This window comes from Syzygium oleosum, unplaced genomic scaffold (assembly GCF_021117445.2).
Source record: "Syzygium oleosum isolate NSW1041296 unplaced genomic scaffold, Sole_v2.1 Sole_v2.24, whole genome shotgun sequence".
NCBI lineage: Eukaryota > Viridiplantae > Streptophyta > Magnoliopsida > Myrtales > Myrtaceae > Syzygium > Syzygium oleosum.
The window spans coordinates 4,643,832-4,658,469 of record NW_026607508.1 but is presented as its reverse complement, the minus strand read 5'-3'; positions in this window follow the sequence as shown (position 1 = coordinate 4,658,469).

Here is a 14,638-nt window from a genome sequence, read left to right as displayed (position 1 = left end):
TCTGAAGAACAACTTGATGACCACATACTGACATTGGTCGATGACAAATGGACCATGTATTTTGATGGCGCAACCAATTTATCTGGGTCAGGAACTGAGGCAATACTGATTTCCCCAGAAGGCCAACACTATCCAGTATCTATAAAACTGGCATTCCCATGCACCAATAACATCGCTGAGTACGAGGCATGCATTCTCAATTTACGGTTAGCCCTTTCAATGAGGGTAAAAAGGTTGCAAGTATATGGAGATTCTATGCTCATTATATTGCAAACAACCGGAGAATGGCAAACTCGTGATGCAAAGCTGATTCCTTATCACAAATACTTAGAAGGAATGATGGAGGAATTCGAAGAAATAACATTCGATTATCTTCCAAGAGCTCATAATCATTTTGCAGATGCTCTTTCAACCTTATCGTCCTTACTCCAAGCTAAAGATGGTATGGACATAAAACCATTGAGAATCAATATTCTCGAACAACTAGCACATTGCATGGTAGTTCAAGCATAATTTGATAATGAACCATGGTTTCATGATATCAAGAAGTACTTACAAGAAGGAGAATTTCCTGAAGGAAGCCAGTCAGGCGACAGAAAATTTATCAGAAAGATAGCCAACAAATTCTTTCTTAACGGACAGGTTCTTTATAAGAAATCATTCGATTCGATCTTGTTAAGATGCGTTGATAGCAAAGAAGCTGAACAAGTCATGAAAGAAATCCATGAAGGCGAATGTGGTCCGCATATGAATGCCCATCTCTTAGCCCGCAAAATCATGAGATTAGGATATTACTGGATGACGATGGAAACAGATTGCATTCAGCATGTGAGATGTTGTCGCCAATGCAAGTCTATAGAGACAGAATTAATGCACCACCGAATGAGCTGCATCAAATGTCAAAACCATGGCCATTTTCAATGTGGGGAATTGACATGATTGGCCCAATTAACCCAAAGGCATCAAATGGACATTGCTTTATCTTGGTGGCAATTGATTACTTCACCAAGTGGATTGAAGCAAATTCATATACAAATGTCACCGCCAAGAATGTAGCAAAGTTCATCAGGCGGGACATCATTGCTAGGTACGGAGTTCCAGAAGCAATCATTACTGACAACGGTTCAAATTTGAACAACAAAATTGGAAATGATTTACTTGAACACTTCTACGTCCGACACTTGAATTCATCTCCATACCGTCCACAAATGAACGGAGCAGTGGAAGCAGCAAACAAAAATATCAAGAAGATATTATCTAAGACAGCTGAGAATTATCGTGACTGGCACGAAAGATTGCCGTATGCTCTGATGGCATACCGGACTTCAATTCGAACATCAACTGGGGCAACTCCATTTTCTTTAGTTTATGGGATGGAAGCGGTATTACCTATTGAGGTAGAAATTCCTTCGTTAAGGATATTGTCCCAATTAAAACTCTCATAGGCCGAATGGAGCCAACAAAGATATGAGCAGCTCAACATGATTGATGAGAAAAGATTAAGGGTTATATGTCATGGACAAGCCTACCAGAAAAGAGTCGCCAAATCTTTCAACAGAAAGGTGAAACCAAGACGTTTTGAAACGGATGATCTAGTCGTGAAGAAGGTCATTCCCAATAATTCAGATCCACTTGGGAAATTCACTTCGAATTACGAGGGTCCTTACATTGTCAAGAAGGTTCTTCCTGGAGGGGCACTAATTCTTGTAGATATGACATGAGCAGAACTAGCCTATCCTGTAAATGCAGATACTGTCAAGATTTTCTATCCATGAAATGAAGACAGACATTCAAGAAAATTGGCACTAATCATAACATGTGCATATCATGCATATCATGCATTTCATAGAACATGTTTGTTCATTTTGCAGGATATGACAAAAGGAAATCTGAGACGACTCAAGGCTTCTAAAATTTTTTCAACAGAGTTGGAAGACAAAAGGAAGCGTCGTTCTCAAATTTAGTTTTCTCAACGTTGCCTGCCAACGTACTTTTTCCTTTTATCATCCCCAAAGAAACTGGGAGAAGAGATTAAAAGGGATAATCTTTCATGAATGATCAAGACAAGACAAACCAGAGGTTGGTTATATCGTTTCAATCAGAAATGAACAATACTTGAATCAGTGTTAACATTGGGTTTTAATTTTACAGGGATCTCATCAAACCGATCAAGTAAGTATCCCTAACCCATAAATTTGAGCTCAAATATTTCTTTTTCAAATCCCCAGCGGAGCAAATTAATGCAGAAGCTTGAAAAGATGATTTTTCTTGAAAAAATCAAATCAAAACAATCAAAAGGGATATTGACAAGCCGATCAGGTAAGTATCCCTAACTCGTAAATTTGGGTCTTGAAGAGTTTAATTTTCTGGAAAAATGAAACTTCTTTTCGCCAAGCGGATTAACATGAAAGTTTGTTTCAAAGATTACCTCAAAAGTGCTTTAAACAAAAAAAGTTTTGAAACACACATTCTTTGAGCATGCATTACGCATCAGAATTCCTTAAAAAAGGAAGTTTTGACGAAAGGCTTTGAAAAATTTCAGAGAAAAAGTTTGGATCAAATCAAATAGAAAGACCTTCAAATGATGAAAGGTAGGCCATATCCAAACACGTCCCCTATACACTCAAAGTCCAAATGTTGAAACGAGTGAGAAAAAAACTCATTCAAAGGAAATAGGGGATATTCGTAATGATTACATGGATAGAAATGATGAAAGGCAATCATTTCACTATCCCAAACACATGATTATCCCTTGCAAACCAAATTTGAGCCTAAACAGTGGAGAAATTTCTCAAAAAATAACCCTGTTAAGAACCACCCCACATTGGGGCAAATTAGGGGGTTCACGATTGACATTTATGGAGAATAGGATCAAGAAAGATTTTATTGCATACACTTGCATCAATCTTTCTGTGATAGCCTCAAATGGATTCATATGGAAGCTCACAACATCCCAAAAGGAAGAAGAGCATTTCGTTTCCATATCCCAAACACATTTACCTTTGGCAAAGCCCAATTGAGCCTGAATATTCATTTCAGAACCCCAAGTTGGTGATCATCTCTTCGCACTGGAGCATGAGCATATGATCCACTTTGATAAATAGAAAGCCAAAAGGCATGACACAGAGTCCTTAGAATGCAAAAGAAAATCAATCAAGGACGGAAGAATCTAGGGCATGAAAAAGCAGTATGCCTGGTAAAAGCAAGGCTAATGCCCAGAAAAATGAGCGAAAGAAAAGAAAGAAAAGCATTCAAAAGAAAGAATGACAAAAGTCAAGTCAGAAGAAAAACAAAAGTTGTGAACAATCAAAAGTCACAACAAATCAGTGATTGAAAATCTCGATGAAAATCTAAGGGACTCTTGTGTTCATGCTAAGAAAAGATCCCTAATGGACGAAAGAAAAGGGGTGGTGATGCCAAGAAGATCACCAATTTCACAAAAACCCTGAATTCAAAAGCAATTGAGCCTTTTTGAGCTTACCCAATACCAACATTACAACCTCTCCCCAAAGACTCTTCAGATTGGGATGTTGAGAGTGAAAATATGATTTCATGACAGAAGCCATCACTTAAAGAAGTGTGTGCAATATTGTCTTATCTTATCCTCTAGGTTCTTAACTTGAAGACCCGAAGTGAGTTGAAAGATGATAAGATCTTTTTCTTGGCCTCCGAATGCCTATCCTTTGAATAGCCATTGACCAAGCCAACATTACAACCATTTGAAAGACCTTATCGGATCAATTGGATTGTATACATTGCGAATATCTCCGAACACCTAAGGATTGGTTAGGAGAGATAAAATTGAAGGGATATCAGATCAGTCCCCTTTCAATCAAATGAAAGAAAGACCAAATTCATAGATCGAGACAAATCCTTTCTAATGAAGGTCTTCTAAATGATCATTCAAAACATTTCTCGAAAGATTTCGAGTCATTTGCTCAAATACTTCCTTTAAAAGGAAATTTGATTGTCAAAATGCATCGACATGAAGAATGCTGTTTTTTTCAAAACCACGTTTCAAAATAGTTCATTTTGTTAAAATAGATATTTCAAAGCAAATTGCATCTTCGTAGCCTTTGAATGATGATTCTCATGAGTGATCGCGGTTTTGCAGCTTTGAATATGGTGATTTTTACAATTTTCTCAAGTGATCGCAGGATTGTAGCTTCGGAGCTATCACCTTTCGAGTGTTCGCAACCTGTAGCCTTGGATAACTTTTTTTGGCCCAAAGCATGGCCCCATCCAAATCCTATTGGCAAGGAGCCTTTAGGCAATTTCCAAAATCTTACGGTCTTGCCAATTGTTCGCTGGTTGTAGCTTCGGAACTATCACCCTCCGAGTGTTCGCGACCTGTAGCTTTGGATGACTTTCTTTAGCCCGAAGAATGGCCTATTTATGGTGATTTTTATGGTCTTGCCAAGTGTTCGCAGGTTGTAGTTTCGGAGCCATCACCCTTCGAGTGTTCGCAACCTGTAGCTTTGGATGACTTTTTAGACCTAAAATATGGCCTTGTTACAGTTCTTCTGAGTGATCGCGGATTTGTAACCTCAGAGAATTGACCCTCTGTAAGTGATCACAAACCATAACTTCAAAAAACTATTACACAAATCTTATAGGCGAGGAGCCCCTAGGTAATTTCAAAGTCCTTAAGTGAGGAACCACTAGGCAAACTAACGTCCTATAGGTGAGGAACTGCTAGGCAAATTAAAGTCCTACAGGCGGGGAGCCCCTAGGTAATTTCAAAGTCCTTAGGTGAGGAACCACTAGGCAAACTAAAGACCTATAGGTGAGGAACCCCTAGGTAAGTTCAAGTATTACTGATGATGCACCATTAAGCAAACACAGGTTCTAAGGCAAGGAACCGCAGGCGTTCATAATTCGTGAATTCGTTCTCAGACTGAGAAAACAGAACAATCATCATAATCATCACCATCATCCATTCATACCCTTGGAGGAGCAACAAAGAAACTCTCACAAACAAGTAGGTTTCTCTCTCTCTCGAATCATTAAAAACCCTTTCAAAATGTGTTCCAAAAAAGAACATTTGGATTAGATCACAAATCTCAAAAAACAAATACCCTAATCAGTTGTTGTGAAGTTTTCATTGCCATTTTGTTTAGTGAGTCGACTAAAAATTCAAAGTGTCACCTTGTCTTTGAGATCAACCTCTAACGAGCTCAATCTCAAAGAATGGCAGCTATTGACACCTAATTTTTAGCTCATTTTTTTCATATTTTCAAAAAATTCAAAATTAGGTCTAGGGATCTTGGCCAAGCCTAGAAACCAATTTCTAAACCAAAAAATATTTTTTTTAGCATTTTTCTGTATTTTTTTGAATTTCTTTTAGTCAAAATAAGCAAGAAAATCAAGAAAAATGGTAAATGGAATCAGAAAATTCCATAAAAATAGTCAATAATCTTCTTTTAAATCCAATTTCATGAATACACTGTCAATTTTAGAAAATCTCAATCGGGTATATGTTTTTCCCAAAATTGGGTAAAATTAAACCCGAAATGAACCAAAAATGAAATTAAATGTTTTCTAGACATTTTTAGGTCATAGTGTCTTCATAACAATTGATTCTGGGACCTTTAATTGCATCATGGTCAGTCCAATTGCACAATTTGGTGTAAAAATAAAAAATCCCAAAAAATTGATTGAAAATTAAGAATTTTGAACCTAAATTGGGAATCGTGCCCAAAATGAAATTTTCGAAATGTGAGATTATCAATTTTAGGGTTAATCAGGGGTGGGTAATGCAATTTTGGCATCAATTTTTCCTAATCAGATCATTAAGACCTTGAATTGAACAAAACCCTATTAACCCGAATATAAAAATGAGAAAATCTTGGGCACAATTATAATAAAAATTGGGGAAAATTATATGTTTGGGTTCGGACCATGCTGGGGAACGCAATTTTGAGGTTTAATTTGAAAAATTCGGACAAAATAAGGTCCAATTTGCATTTTTGATCAAAATCGGAACTGCCGGGTCGGACGGGTAGACCCGACCCGACCCGAACAGTGTCGTCTTCTTCACCCGGCCACTCAACCCGCGAAAAACCCAGAAAACAAACTTAAATCCAAAACTTTGCCGATCGTTTCCCATCAATTCGACACGTGGAAATTGATTAGGCCAGCTGGAAAATGTCCAGCTGGCACCGATTAACAACCCAAAACTGATTAGAGTTCAGTTTCAACGATTTTTGAGCGGGAAATCAATGAACAAAAAACCAAAAAAACTGACCCGAATGAACAGAAGGTGTTCGAGAGAATTCCCGAGAGAGAGAAGAGAGAGAAAGAGAGCAAAACGTGCAGAAATTTAGAGAGAGAGAGGGTTAGAGGTCCCCCCGTGAGTGTCCGGCGCCGCCCTATACGGCGGGGCGCCGGCGAATCACGAGTTGGCCGTGACCTCCCCTTGTCGTGCCAAGCCGGAAAAGCTGACCGCGAAGGTCTGAAAATCAACCTCGGTCGGCGCGTCTAGACCTGTTCCGGTGAATTTGAAGCCACCGGATTGAAGACTAAGTGTCAATGAAGAAGACTGAAAGTTTGGATTACTTCAACAATTTCATTTAGACGTCAAACGAAGCAAGTAAACATCACTCAGGATCATTTTTTTCCAAATTTCCAGAAAATCGTTTTTACCTTAGAATGCATATTTGTGCGATTTTCTTGGAGATTTTAATTTTCTGGAAGTTTATAATACCTCTTTTGAGCGTGTATTTGTTGTTTGGTTGCATTTTATGACATTGAATCGCCAAAACAGAGTCAGCCATGGTTGTTGAACTTCACCGGAAAACCCGAAGCCTCGCCGGAGCATCGCCGTGACTATAGGTCATCCAAGCAGGCTTCCTTTTACTTTGGGTGATGATTCTTTATGCTGATTAGAATCGATATAGATGGTTAGGGCCATTAGGTTTGAAACTTGTATTCTGGAAAAGTTTACCAAAACAGTTTGCGAGTTAGGGTTTTTGGACCAAGTTTTAGCCGGCTGGCGGACGTCCGGCGACACTCTGATTAAGTCGGATCAATATTAGAACATATGATTTTGGTAATGGATCAATTGAGATGGCCGGAATCATACCGGAAGTTCGCCGGATTCCGATCCGAAATCACGACCTTGAAAACATTAAATACAGAATTACGCACACCAAGTGCTTGACCAAATGGCCCAATGGAAATCATTCAAAACGGTGCCGTTTTGGCACCGCGCCCGCCGGAGAGGGTAACTGGCGCCGGCGCCGGCGATGGCCGGTTCGGTCTCGACCGAACCGGTCCGAATCGGTCCGGTCCGGTTAAACCCCCAGCGGGAAAATTCAAAAAAATAGAAAATAATAAAAAATACAAAAATCCTAAAAAAAAATAAAAAATCACAAAAATCATAAAAAATTAGAAAATTAGAAAATTGTGCAGAAAATGTATAAAAATCAGAAAAATTACAGAAAATTCAGAAAAATAGAAAAAATTTCGGAAAATTCATAAAAATTTCAAAAAAATTCAGAAAATAAAAATCAAAAATTGAAAATTCTGAAAAATCTATAAAAAATGAAAAATTGAAAAATTCACAAAAATTGCCAGAAAATCATAAAAAGAATCATTTCTCGGTTTAAAGAAATATTTCCGAAAAAAAAAATTCAAAAATTTTGAAAATCCACAGAATGATTAAAATCATTGTGGCCAGTCATTAAAAGTGAAATTTGGATTTTCCAAAGTGCTCAAGTAGCATAATTTGGAAAATTTCAAATTTAAGGCCAAAACCCCTAAAAAAACCTATACCCTAAAAATAGAATGAACAAGCTATTAGTGCTTTGTTAGGATTTGGGTAGGTTTTCATTTCTAGTGCCCAAATTAGAGCTACTGTGTTTGATTTGCCATTGGATGTGCATTTAATTCTTGGATGCTTAATTGTGTGTCCGTGATTAGATTAGTGAAATGACCTTAGGGATCCGTGTGATACGCTAGACATGCCATATCGTTCATAGGTACCGAAAGGGCGTTAATGGTCTCAATTTGAGATTGTTAACGTAACCAAGTCCCTTACCCAAAATCTTTGGTTCGTAGGATTGCGGTACTTCTCTTGTACCTCAATTAGGTTTCTAGTCGACCTACCGTAAATGACTAGTGGCGACTCCAAGTTTAAATTTAGATCAAACAAACCCCGCTGTCACGTGAGGTATGGTCTGGGAGAGGCCCGTATAGAAAAATACCTCCATCAGAAAGCACGCGAGTGCGTGGCACGACATAGCTGTTTTAGCATCTCCTCGACCTTTGCAAGGCATTTGTCATGTTCTGTCATCGGTGTAGCTTCAAGTTCAGGCTTCCTGACGGCAAGGGGAAGCGGATCGTCCTCTAGCGGGGGCATTTTGCTGTCGCTGGCAGAGGCTTTGTTTTTTCCAGTAGACGGTGGTGGTAACACCACCTCAATTGCTGCAGGCGTGGGCGTGAGCTTGCCCTGAATAGATTCCACCTGCTTTGTGAGATTTTGGATCGCGTTGAGGACCAGCTTCATCTCGTCTTCCATGTTATTGAGACGGACGTTTTCTTCGGCCATTTTTTGTAACTACCTGTGAAAACGCTGATATGAATGAGTATAATGCCCAATAAAGAATCATTCTATGACCTAGTCATATTATTATTACATACTTTCTTTATTTGCAAAGAAAAAATGAGAAAAAAGGTTTTTATTAATATTAACATTACAGGTGGTGTCCCCGGGGTTCGAACCCAGGTCGCTTAAGACCGTTTCGCTCATCCCCGGATACCACTGGGCCGAAGGCCACGGTGGTGTCATTAAGGCGCAAAAACTATTATTTATAGAATAAAAAGTGGTCCGAGTTATATTAACATTAGTACAACCCATAAACACTTTTAAAGATGAAAACCAAAACCCCTAAACATAAATACTAGGAAAATAAAAAGACAGGGGGTTTTAACAAAAAGGCGCCCTTCCCGGATGCTCATTCTATAAACGATGGGGAAGCTACAGTCTCTCGGGTACGCTTATTTTCACGGACAAGCTCCGCAATAAGCGTATCCCTCGTCCCCACAGTCCTTTCAAGATGGTCAATCTGCGTTTGGCGACTAGGCTTGTTAGTTACATCCAGGACTTTTGGTTGTAGATCTGCCGGGATTTGATGATGTACAATGTAGAACAGAGAGGCATGGTAGATCTTTTCTTGCCCTTTCAATATTCTAGGCACAAGAATGTTCTCAGGCTGACATTCAGTCCACACCCCCTGGATGGCACGAATATGGCCAGCGTAATTGTAATTCGAGCGAGTGAATCAAACTCGAAACAAGTCTGTCTTGAGAGGTGGCGGGATCTCCTGGGGGGCCCTGTACTGGCGGGCTACCCGGTAGGGGTAGTACGAAGTGGTGCCAGATAATCCGAGCAGTGGAACAGGGTTGTGAAACTGGTGAGCATACCGACCCTGACCCTCATGGAACCATTTAGCATGCCATAAGAAAGCTTTGGGATCGGGGTCTTTCAAAAAGTTTATCCAGGTAGCGTAATCCTTTTGAGGGGAATTACTTTTTAAGACCTCAAATCTTTATATCGGATGCATAAGGTCATCCACTTCAAAAAGCTGCATGAGGTGCCCAAATCCTCTTAAATGCGATAAAAACTAGATTTGCAAAATTTCTGGGGCGGCCCGCATAATTTTCTCATCATTTTGCTTAAAACGATTTAGAGACAAAAATGTTTCTGCCAGGACCGAATTAACATAACCCAAGCCGATGCAAATTTGTTTGGCCACATACGCAATCGAGGGGTTTATTGAATTTTTGCGATGGGAGAAAATGACACACCCGACAAAAGCAAGGATAAAAATCTTAGCTTTTTGGCTCATGGGTTGACTTTCAAAACACTCATTTAAGAAAAACCAGGGGCAGGCATTACAATGAGCTTTAACGACTCTTTTCACGGTATTGCTCTCGATTCGCAAAAACTGGGATAATTCAGGTAGAGGGGACACACCCAAAAGTGGTTTGATGAGCACAGATCCCAAAGGCTTTCCAATGACAAGACTATACTCTTCCAGAGTCGGGGTCATCTCAAACTTATCAAATATGAAAGTGGATGTCTGTAGGCACCAGAAATGTGCTAATGCTTGCATCATGCCAGAATGGATGTTGATTTTGAGCAGTGGAAGTAGGCGGCCAATTCTTGCTTTGACATACTGTTGGCCATTCTGATCAAGTCGGTCCCACCAAGCCAGAAGCTCTTTTTTAGGAATGGGGACAAATTGGACATCAGCTCTTCCCATCGTATATAGAATGCAATCAACGGGTGGCCTAACAGTAACAAATCAAATGAATAAGTAGGCTGCATAATAAAATAAGAAGGGATAGAATATATACCTTTCCTTGAACCATGGCAATCACAACAACATGCACATGAGGAGTGAGGTTCGATTTCTATCTAGACTGGCTCAGCAAAATGAAGTTAAAAGGGTGCCTGACCGTCGCAGTCTCACGTTGGTGTCAAGTCCTTTTAACCTCGGCCAAATCGAAAGGAATATCTTATAGTCACGCGAATAGCGGCTAAAAATATTTCTTTACGATTTTTTAGAAATAAATTTCGGGGAAAAGAAAGATAACCTCTACATCGCAGGCTCGCATTCGGGGTCGTATCTTTCTTAACACCATCCTAAAATGCCCTATGGCGGCCCAGGTCCGGCGGTGTGGTGGTGTGTGCAATAATGTAGTGCTAAATCATTAGAACATACACAACAATTTATAAACAATCAATTTGAACCTGCAAGAATAAAAAACACCTTAATGTCAGGATCATACCTGGAGTCCTCGCTGCCAAACAAAAAATATTTTGAACAGGATAAAATTTTTTGGCTTAAGTCCACTTTAAAAAAAAATAATTCCCCAGTGGAGTCGCCAGTCTGTCGCGACCGACCTCCCGCTTTTTTTTTTTATCGATATGCAAAAAAGGGGTCTCGCCTGGTACGTGCTAAGTCTAGGTTCGGGACTTAACTCGGGCTCTCCCAAGCCCATACCATATCGCGACTTAGGGTTTACGTTTGTTAACATGCAAGTAGTTTATGTCAAGGAGTCGCCACTAATCGATTTGGGGTGGGTCGATTAGAAACCCAAATAAGGCGATGGGAGGATCACCCTATTCCTACGAACCAGAGATTAAATGAGTTTAGGGACTTGGGTACACTAGTTGGATAACTAATGCCCTTTTGGTACCTTTTTACCCTGTTCATTTCTGAAAACATTTGTCAGGCAATTTGGATTGATTTTAGGACCTTTCTCCTAACATGTAGGGTGATCAAACGAGTACATAATCATAAATGATTAGCAGTCAAAAATAGATATGCAGCCTAAGGTTCTAGCCCTAACCAAGTCAGATGACATTCAAAACACAACAGTTCATGCAATTGTATTTTAATTAAAAACATGCATAATAATAACACAACGGTAATAAAAAAAACGTACAAAATACTACCGCGTAACCTCGTAGGCATGTCTAATTTAAACAGGGCAATTTATACAATTATAACAACATTGCATAATAATACAACAATAAATTAAAACACTTAGGCATATACATAATTCAGAGAGAAAAAAAAAAGAAAAAAAATTTTAAAAAAAATTTTATAATTTTTTTATAATTAAAAAAAATAAATACGAAGAAGAAAAAGAAAAAAAATTAATTTTTTTAATTAATTTTTTTTACAAAAATAAAATAAAATAAAATAAAACCGGGTCGGGTCGCGGATCCGGGTCGGTCGGATCCGACCCGGGTCAACGGATCCGACCCAGGGCATTGACCCGGGTGGTTCGAAACCGACCCGGGTCAACGGATCCGACCCAGGGCATTGACTTGGGTCGGGTCAGTTGATCCGGGTTGGAACCGACCCGAGTCAACAAATCCGACTCAGGGCGTTGACCCGGGTCGGGTCGGTTGATCCGGGTCGGGTCAACCCCGCGTGCACAAACAGGCGAGGACGCCGGCGGAGCCAAAATTGGCCTTCCGCCGGTCGACCCAGAACGGCGCTGATCAAAATTTAGCCTCTGGGGATCACCACCAAACTTCACCGACTACCAAGCTCATCGTCCGGCCACCTACTCGCCGGCCAGCGAACAAAACTTACTCGGCCTCATTAAGGCATTTTATCGAGCAGGTGGGGGGCACAGCAAAAATCAAGGGATCTTGACCTCCTCCGGCGACTCGGTCGGCTCTAACAACCACGGCTCGCCTCCGACGGCGAGTGGGAACCGGGATCAACGATAGTATGGGCCGGGATTCACGCAAAACGGCCGGCGCGAGTCCCGGCCAAACCGAGCCAAAAAACAGGGGAAAATAGGGGAGGTATCTCGGCCGTGAGGGCTCACCGGTTGGCAACACTTCTGAGGGGCTTCCGGCTGATCTGGGGGCGTCGACGACCACTGCTGGTTCTCTTTTGGCTCCGGCGTGACCTCGGTTTGCTCTCTCTCTCTCTCTCTCTCTCTCTCTCTCTCTCTCTCTCTCTCTCTCTCTCTATTCTCTCTGTTCTCTCTCTGTTCTTTCTCTATGTTTCTCTCTCAAATGGCCGACCCTCGCCTCAGTCTCTCTCTTCGCTTTTATAGGTGAACGGCGGTGCCCTTCTGCTCCGTTACGTTCACATGACGACGGCCTGCACTGGCCTATTCTGGCCCGCGACTTTCGCGGCCATTTAGGCCGGTGCAGAGGGGGGGCCGATTCTGGAATGACAGAGAAACAGGGAGAAGAGAGGGAGGAGGAGATAAGGGAGGCCGGGAAATCGGGGTGGACAGGACTGGCCATTAATGCCAGTCCTGTTAGCGTGCTCCCTCGGCCCTGCTTTGGCTAGATAGGGACGGCGCGGGGCTGCTCCGCCATTCGTCACCCTGTGGCCAGAACAGGGGCGAACAGGGGAAGGGAAAACGACAGCCGGCGGGGGAGAAGGAAGGAGGAGAAGGGCCGGGCCAGGCCCAGCCCGCGCGGGGAGAAAGAAAGAAAACAGAAAGATGGGCTGGGCCTGCGTGGGGGACAGAGAAAGGAAAAAAAAAAAAAGAAAAGGGCCTGGGCCCATGTGGGGGGGAAAAAGGAAATAGAAAAGGGCCGGGTCGACCCGGCCCCGACCCGGTCCAACTCGAAAATTTTTTTTTTAAAAAAAAATTGAATTGTTTTTAAAACACTCTAATAGACCCTATTAATACAAAATGTGCATAATTTCTATATGCAATGCATTTAAATAGAAATATTTTTTATTTTAGGAATTAAAGAAAATTAACTCCTAAATTTTGTGCAATTAATTTTAGGCAAATTAAAATAGGTGTCAATAGCTGCCCCTCTTTGAAGGTGAGCTCACAGAGGTTGAGCTCGTAGAGGTTACATTCAAAGATAAAATGACACCTAAATTTGGCCCATACATCCTTAATGAATGCTATTTTTGGCGGGACCGTGAGTCCCATTTTTATGATGCGATAAGATGATGCGTGCTAAAGCAAATAAAAATATACCTGGGGCTACTTACCTTGCCGAAGGGTAGAGTAATTTCAGATAGTTGATATTGTGTGTCGAGGACTCGAACTTATCTTCGGTCGCCTCCGCTAAATTTTATTCGTCTAGGACTCGAACCTATCTTCGATCGCCTTAACGAGAGAAATTATTTGTCTAGGGCCCGAACCTTTCTTCGGTCGCCTTGACTGGAGAAATCGCTTGCACAGGACCCGAACTTATCTTCGATCGCATTGACTGGATTTCGTTTGTCTAGGGTCCGAACCTTTCTTCGGTCTCCTTGACTGGGGAAATCACTTGCACAGGACCCGAACTTATCTTCGGTCGCCTTGACTGGATTTCGTTTGTCTAGGGTCCGAACCTTTCTTCGGTCGCCTTGACTAGGGAAATCGCTTGCATAGGACCCGAACTTATCTTCGATCGCCTTGACTGGATTTCATTTGTCTAGGGTCCGAACCTTTCTTCGGTCGCCTTGACTGGGGAAATCGCTTGCACAAGACCCGAACTTATCTTTGGTCGCCTTGACTGGATTTCATTTTTCTAGGGCCCGAGCCTTTCTTCGGTTGCCTTGACAGGATTTTGCTTTGACAAAGTGCCTGCATCTTATAAGGGGTACCTGAAAAGACTTGATGTGAACAGAGGGAGTTAATCCTATGCTCAGGAGAGGTACCATAACAATCGTAGGTACATGATGAACAGAGGGGTCAATCCAATATTCAATTGGTGAACAGAGGGGGTCAGTCCAATGTTCAAAGGGTACCATAACAATCATAGGTACATGGATTTTTGGAACTGGGCATGGATAGAATATACTTACCTGGGCACGTTCCTGCCTCTTAAGGGCATGTCTCCTGTCAGACAAGTTTTTTTTTTTTTTTTTTGCAAAGACATACGCATTCATCGGAGAAACAGACAACTGAGGCTATTCTAGAACATCGTATGAAATATCTTGACCAGCAAGTCAAGATGCTTTTCTTTTTCAAAAAAACACCTGGTTTACCTTCTGGGTAGTTTGAAAAGAATTTTGATGAAATACCTAGGGTTTCTTACCCGGAGGTTTGATGCATCATCTACTGAATACCCGACCTTTTCGGGGCATCTCTCTTGGGATGATAATGAGGGCTTCTCCAGCGCTCGAATTTTCGTGTCCTATTA